This window comes from Felis catus, chromosome A1 (genome assembly GCF_018350175.1).
Source record: "Felis catus isolate Fca126 chromosome A1, F.catus_Fca126_mat1.0, whole genome shotgun sequence".
NCBI classification, from domain to species: domain Eukaryota; kingdom Metazoa; phylum Chordata; class Mammalia; order Carnivora; family Felidae; genus Felis; species Felis catus.
The window spans coordinates 63,287,466-63,294,109 of NC_058368.1; the positions used below are offsets into that span (position 1 = coordinate 63,287,466).

A 6,644-nucleotide genomic window follows, 5' to 3' on the forward strand; every position below is an offset into this window, starting at 1 on the left:
TAATCCAGGAAAGAGCAAAAAGATCACAATGCCTTTTGTCTCAGAAGTCATACACCATTACTTCTACCATATTCTATTTGTTAGAAATGAATCACTAAGTCAAGTTTAGTTTCAAGGGGGAGTGGAGATGAAGGGGAAGAATGTAAAAAATTTTATAGACATATTTAAAAACCACTGCAGTGTCCTCACCTACTGATATTTTGACAGGTAACACAATATTGTACTCATGGGGACAGATTTTAAGATGGCCTCCATGAGTTCACTGTCAGGTCTTTATGCCTTTGTTTAATCCTCTTCCATGAGTGTTGGCAGAAACTGGAATGTGGGAAAGGTGATGGGATATACACAATTAATGTAAGAGTACAACACCTGTCCTGCTAGGGTCTCTGTCTGTCTCTGTCTCTGGCTTTGAAGAAGCAAGCTGACTTGAATCCTACTGCCATTAGGAAATGAATTTTGCCATAACCTGAGCGAGCCTGGAAGCAGACTTTTCTCCAGTTGAGCCTCCAGTGGAGAATGCAGCCTTGCAGAAGACCAGCAAAGCCATTCCTGGACTTCTTCCCCCAGACACTTTGAGTTAATGGGTATTGCTTTACACCACCAAGTCTGTGGCAATTTGTTATGCAGCAAAACTAATACAGTATTGAAGCCAGGAAACTCAAGTCTGGTTTATATATATTTTTAAATGTTTTCAGCCATAATACTTTGTAGAAATAAGTCTCTTCACATCTCAGAGCCTCAGTTTCCTCATCTGTTACAAAAGGGGGGGAGGGTGATTTTAGTCAGATCAATGATATGCCAACTGTTTTAGGTAATGAAACATTACATGAGAGGTCAAGACATAAAACAGCTAAAATAAATCTGTTTATTATGTAGGGAGAAGGTTGCTCAAATATCTGTCCCCCTACATTATAATCCAAGAGTTATAAATAGCATAGATTGAATATCTTTGAATTGGATTGTTTTTAAAGAATCTAGATTCTTATAGCTTAAACATTTTGACAGATTCAAAAGAGAAAGAAAAATGAGGAAGTGTAATACACACTCATTCATCAAGTAGAAAAGAGAAATTTCAGGATATAGTATAAAATTTCATTCACTACTGGATAGCATAGCTTCTACCTCTGCTCACGCTTTCCTGATTTTGCCTGTCTCTATGAGGTATGCAGCAAACAAAAAACAGTAGAGGCGTTCAATGCCATTATCCTTTATGATTTTGATTTAAAAATAAAATATGGGGTGTCTGGCTGGCTTAATTGATAGAGCATATGACTCTTGATCCTGTGGTCATGACTCCAGGCCCCACGTTGGACTTAGAGTTTATCTAAAAAATGTATCTAGGGGCACCTGGGTGGCTCAGTCGGTTGGGCGTCTGACTTCGGCTCAGGTCATGATCTCACAGTCTGTGAGTTCGAGCCCCGCGTCGGGCTCTGTGCTGACAGCTTGGAGCCTGGAGCCTGCTCCCTGGATTCTGTGTCTCCCTCTCTCTCTGCCCCTCCCCTGCTCTTGCTCTGTCTCTCTCTGTCTCAAAAATAAATAAAAACATTAAAAAAAATGTATCTGGATTTAGATCTAAATATATATCTGTTTCAAGGTCATGTGAAGTAACATAAACTTTTAAAAACAAACCAGAAATCCACCCAATCTCAGTGGGAAGACATCAGTCAGCTGTGTGTGTGTGTGTGTGTGTGTGTGTGTGTGTGTGTGTGTGTCTGTGTCTGTGTGTCTGTGTTTGCACATGCACACATATTGTTTGGGGAGGAGGATTAATAGTACTGGTAACAGTCTTACGATTGGTCCCAGTTCTTAACTCTTCCCTTTGTTTACACCCTTTGATTAGAGAATTTCCAGTTCCTCTAAAAGTAGATTATATTTACCTACCCTTCACATTGGGGCTTGGCTGTGTGACTTGTTTTGCCTGGTGGCATATGAGCTGACGGGGCAATGTGCCAGTTCCAAGACTAGACCTTAAGATACCTCCCATCTTTTCTTATGTTGTCTTGTGCCTCTGTCATTTCCATGTGGAGGACATGCACTATCAAGCCAGTTGGTCCAAGGAGGATGACAGACACATGACCAGAGCCACCCTAGACAACCTATAGATCTGTGATTAGAAGCAAAATTGCTCAAGCTGGCCCAGCCTGAAGAAGAACTGGTCACCTGAGCCAGTCTAAATCAGTCAGGTCTACTGAACCACAGATCTTTGCAAATAATTGATAGCTGTTTTAAGTCATCAAGTGTTGGGGTAATTTGTTACATGGTGTTATTGGTGTATAGCTAATGTATACACTGAGCAAACGTGTTAGAAAGAAAAGTTGTTCTCTCTTGCATTTAGCTTCTCAAAATACACTATATACCTTCCTTCCCTTATGTGTGCTAATAATTTAAAGCTCCTAACAGTTTTATTAATGATAGTTTTTATCTGCCCAACTAGTGACTCTGTCCCAGAGAAGCATTGGTAAAATTGTTCCATAATGGAAAAATGTCAATATTGAAAACATTAAAAGGCCAAATAACACATAAAATTGATATAGAGAATTAATGATCATTAGGATATTGTAAATAGCTGTTCTCTTCAATTGTACAAAAAGCATTGCTATCAAACAAGTTTTTAGAATATGAATCTTCTTGTTTGGTGCATACGCACATATCATTGCTACATCTTCTTGGTAAATTGACCCTTTTATCATTATGTAAAGTTCCTTTCTGTCTGGTCATCTTCTTTGCTCTGAAGTCTATTTTATCTGCTATTAACATAACCACTCTTGCTTTCTTTTGATTAATGTTTTCATGATATATATATGTTGAGTCTACCTGTATCATTGTATTTGAAGTGGATTTCTTATCAACAGAATATAGGTTAATAATTTTTATTCATTCTGTCAAACTTTTTTGATTAGTGTATTATACCATTTGTAGTTAGTGAAATTATTGATTTATTAGGGTTAAGCCTACAGTTTTGTTTTCTGTTTATTTACTCTGCTTTCTTTTTCCTGCCTTCTTAAGGCTTCTTTGAACATAGTTTAGAATTCCACTTTATCTGTAGTATTTTTTAATGTCCCTGCCACATTCTTTTTAACAGCTTCATAGAATTCCATTGTATGGATATACCATAACTTATTTAATCAGCTCCTAGTCCATTCTTTGTTCACAAACATAGCCTCTTTGAATTGATCTAACATCTGCAACTCCATACCTTTTTCAACTGTGATATTTACTATGTTAAGGATTTTTTTTCTAACATAGTATTTACAGTTTATTTTCCCTAGTAAAAGTGGTAATATTATTGAAAAAGTTACAACCTCCTTGGGCCTCATTTGTCATATGCAATATAATGTGTACAAATACACTTGTATTTTCTCAGACCATACTAGTTATAAAATAAAAAAATCATATTAATAGGAATAAAGATTGTTTTGCCTCTAACAGTAGCCTCTATTATGAAACTCCTGAAATAATCCCTACATATATTTTTCTCAATGGCTATGCACATGCCTCTTGTATCTAATAATACAGCCCTCTTGTCAGTAATGTGGCGGGGACTATTTTTCTCTCCTTTTCTAGCTTTAGTTTCCTGAAGTGATGTGACAGAATATCTGATGTCCATTGAGTCATTCAAAAGATTCTCAATACCACTAGTGCAATTTCTCCTAAAGAGGGTTTTTGTGTGTATCCAATGTTATCACACTGTGTTGGAGATTTTTTTGGTATTAGAAGTAGAATTACTATTTTCTGGTTGGGGAATTGATTTTATGTTTTCAAGGATGTGTCTATGAAGTACCAAATTCACTGTACACTTTTTGTTAGCCAGCTAATTTTTAAACTATAGATCTGAAATGGTTTATGCTTAACCAACTAATCAACTTAACTATCATAATTCCTATATCTTAAACTATGTGTTGCATGCTTATAATTAAAATTTCCATACCACTGTTTTTACTGAATATAGCATGACCATGAGTTGTTCATAATCAGATCCATAATTTCTCAAATCAATCAATTAATCAGTAATCCTCAAAAAAATATTTCTTGAATATTGGCTCATTCACGTGGCAGTAGTTTCAATGGTCCTGCATTACAGCCTTTGACTATATCATGAAAAAGCAGCAGATGCATTATTATATTCCTTTAAATTGGTGAGAAGTTAGTATTCAAACTATTAAATAAGGTGTTAACACTCTAATTCAAAGTTCTTCAGCTTTAGGGCATTGAATTGAATCTTCTAACAGTGTAAAAGATTTTTTCAAGGTAATTTTCTATTCCATTACCATATGTGATGCACAAGAGTATAGCTACACGTCATCTTGGTTTTGGGCTGATAGGTTTTTTACTGAGTATTTATAGAGCATATTATCCCATGTTGTAAGGCTTAGTGCATCATGCAGATCTTTTCAAATTTATTATTATGACTTCCTGCAAGAGCCATATCCATTTCAAAGATGGAAAAAAACCTGCAAAAACTTTGACCTTTTGATCCAGAGAATTAGCACACAAATGCAGACTTCTTAACCAGGAAGTCCAATTTGACATGCATTTCCCCATAAAGCCTCATCAGGTTGTCCTCACTGCACTAGTCTGAAAGAACAGTAAGTCTCCTGCAAACTTACATTTCATGGGCAACTTGCATTAATATAATGTCTGGCAGGAAGAAATGGGAGCTTTGCAGTAACATGTATAAGTTTTAATAAAAACAGTCATACATTTGCATGTGACATTTTTGTATAGACATCATTCAGACAAATAGGCTGAAGTCTGGAGTCAGACAGCCTGGATTAAAATCCTGGCTTGGCCACTTAGGAATCTGAATTTAAGACAAGTTACTTATTTATTAGGCCTTATTTTCTTCATCTGTAGAATGGGGCTAGTTTTAATACCAACCCTCATGTATTTGTGAAATCACTAAATAAGATTATTCACATAAAGAACTTAGCAGAATTCCTAACTCTTATGCAAAAAATGTTAAAAATCACAATTATTGTTATATTTATAACAATATATACTGTAAGACTTGATATATACTGTCTGATATTATTGTCTGATATATACTGTCAGACTTACTAGTGCACTATCATAATAATTGTACCAGAAAATGTAGTTAAAGATTATTTGAGGAACAAGAAGAAGAGAAAAATCAAAGTTCTAAATGCCAAAAGTCATGTGAGATCTGTTGTTTTATTTGCTAGGGTATCGATGTTATAAAAATATAATACTCAAGAGCCCACATCATCTATAAAGGAACACAAAACAGGCATTGCATCTTTATAAATAGGTAATTCTGGGGAGTAAACCCATACAATAAACACTAAAGTAAGCTTCAGAGACAAACACTTAAATCATCATTCTCAAGTTAACATTTTCCAAAAGCTCATCTCATGTTAGTCTTTAAATCAGAATGTACCTTACTAAATATGCCTTATTTCTGCCTCTCAAGATGCCATTACATTTGCTTACTGAGCTCCTTCTTGAATGTAAGAAATAAAACATACCCATTGCCTTCCAGAGTTCAAAATCATATTGGCTCTTTAAATTAACAACCATCTCTCCAGCAGAGGGAGCAAATAAGTTTCTGCATTTTCATTTTCATTGCTACTGAAAGGAACTTCCCTGAATTCCAATGGGCCATTGGATAAACCATTTTGAATAAGAGGCTATATTAAAGAATATATTTGTAATAAAAATGTATGTAAGTAAACTCAATAGCAGATATTAAATGCTGATGAAATATTCATATGTGTAGGTCCTAAGCTTTTTATTTTCTAGAGGCAATATGTTTGTGAAAATTAAATTCAAAATATTAGCCAAAGAAAAAATATTTTTAAGCTCTTGAATACTAAAGTACATATATTTCATTTTCAGCAATAATCTGTTCTGGAATTTTTTAGCTTTGTTTTATTTTTCCTTGCCTCTTAGAAAACAATTAGGATAGAAGCATGTCAGATAAACAGCATCTTCTAAATTATTACATCTTCTGGAATAAGCTATTTATTATATAATATTTAATCTACCTTAAGACATTATAATTTATTTAGGCTTCAAAATCACAATATTTAGGTTTGATTAATATCAAATCATTTAATAATTTTAAAGTGGCTTTAAATTTTGATTTAGTAAAATACAAATAGTTTAGTGAGTTTTTTATATCTTATTTTAGTTTTTCTTTCATAGTCTTAGTAATAATGAATTAATAGTCTTAAGAATTAATGACTGTTTATTCTGAGAGATCCTAATAAGGTTTGAAAATTTATTATAGACTAAGTATAAATTTCCATTATTATAGAAAAGATTTTTTATATATACTAATGAATTTAGGTATATAAATTTAGGTATACATAAGTTTTTAAATTTTCAATATGTATCCTGGAACTAGGTCTGATTTGTTGGATTTCTTGAGTCAGCTGATCTATATCTAGCTATATATGTAACATATAAATTTTATATAAATACACACACACACACACACACACACACATATTTATAAATATATAGCCAGGTGCAAGCAGCTTCAAAAACTGGTAGTACTTCTTCTATTTTAATTACAAATATGGGAGAAAAGAACATATAACTCTAGTTAAATATCCCAGTCTGATGTTATCCTCAACATGACAATGTACTTACTGTAAGAGAAAATTATCACCTTCCCTAAA

The 6,644-nt window shown here is 33.9% G+C and overlaps 1 long non-coding RNA gene across 1 annotated transcript in view; it reads left to right on the forward strand.

The window, feature by feature from the left end:
* LOC123384661 overlaps positions 1-662 on the forward strand; it is a 37,892-nt gene extending 37,230 nt beyond the window's left edge. Inside the window, exon 3 of the long non-coding RNA XR_006596130.1 lies at positions 447-662. This is a non-coding gene — a long non-coding RNA (uncharacterized LOC123384661). The remainder of the gene's footprint in view (positions 1-446) is intronic.
* The last annotated feature ends 5,982 nt before the right edge of the window (positions 663-6,644 follow it).